Source organism: Aplysia californica, unplaced genomic scaffold (assembly GCF_000002075.1).
Source record: "Aplysia californica isolate F4 #8 unplaced genomic scaffold, AplCal3.0 scaffold00322, whole genome shotgun sequence".
Lineage (NCBI taxonomy): Eukaryota > Metazoa > Mollusca > Gastropoda > Aplysiida > Aplysiidae > Aplysia > Aplysia californica.
Genome location: NW_004797592.1, coordinates 405,692 through 406,989, shown reverse-complemented (window position 1 = coordinate 406,989; position 1,298 = coordinate 405,692).

The window sequence follows — 1,298 nt, the reverse complement described above, 5'->3', positions numbered from 1 at the left end:
ATGAAAAATGAGGGGACTCAACTCACCTTAAAGATACACACAAGTTATATCTCAACTCCACTCGAAAGGGATAATTGCATTGGGCAGCTAGTAACTTTATATACTCCTAGATAAAAATCTTTTAAAGATTTGTAGACTTAAAGCGATTTGCTAGTGATGCACTGCCATTTATTTGGAGAAACAAAATCGGACACACCCAGTGCACGTTGAGCTTAATGTCACTCCTAATGTCTTTTTAAAACGATTTAAAACATTTTGATCTCTACTGTGATCAGAATAGCCTTCAATATAGAGAACACATGATGCCATTATGTCTTGGTTTAATCTATACGACAGAAGTTCTCTGCATCTTTACAAAATGTTTAGTATTCTGAGTAAGTAGATATTTTTATCACGTCATGTGATATGATCCTTCTCAAATTTTTCCATCACTTTTATTGATCGTTATTTGATAAACATGTATCTTTTCTGGCTAAAAACCCGTAGTCATCCATAAGATAAACCTATATATTTAATTTACATTTATATACTTTTTGTCAGTGTTTTACGGCGCTCGCAACGGCATAAGGTCATATGAGCGCACGGGACACATTAAACTTTTTCAGTTGGGAGGAAATTTTGAATTTTGCCCGGGTGGCGGCCGAAGCCTACTCTTATCGATTTTAGAAAAACCAAGGGATCTTTAACGGGCGCAACTTGCACACAGGCCATTCGAGAGTTTTCGCCCTTGTCCGGGAAGGCTTGGTGTAGATCTTTCCTACCAGAAGATCAGGGGTGTGGCTGAAAGACAGCAGTAATAAGGTGTCAATGAGTAGCAGTAAAAAGGCTGCAGAAGGAGTCAGGAGCCCAGAAGAGGGGGCAAAGAAAATGAAGAGGTGGGGGCAGAAAGAGGAGACGAGAGCAATCGATAGAACATTGCTAGAGAGCAGAAAAGGAGCTGAAAGGAGACAATTTTAGAGAAGAAAATTCGAACCCGGGACATTTGAATGAGAGGCAAGCACCTTAACCTTTAGGTCACGAGATTCCCCCTACATATTATATATATAATGTCATATCATATCATATAAAACATAAATATATGTGGCTGTGCGTGTTTGGCGGGTGCTCTGTTGCGGTTAGCTCCTTCTTTCCTATCAAACATCTATCGTCCTCATCTTTTTTTGTGTTTGTTACTCTCTCGTAACACCTCTAATCATCGACACTTATATGATCTTATTGTGTTGCAAGTGCCGTAAAACACTTACTAAAACTAAAACTAAAATATATTTGGGTATATATGTTATATATTATATATTATT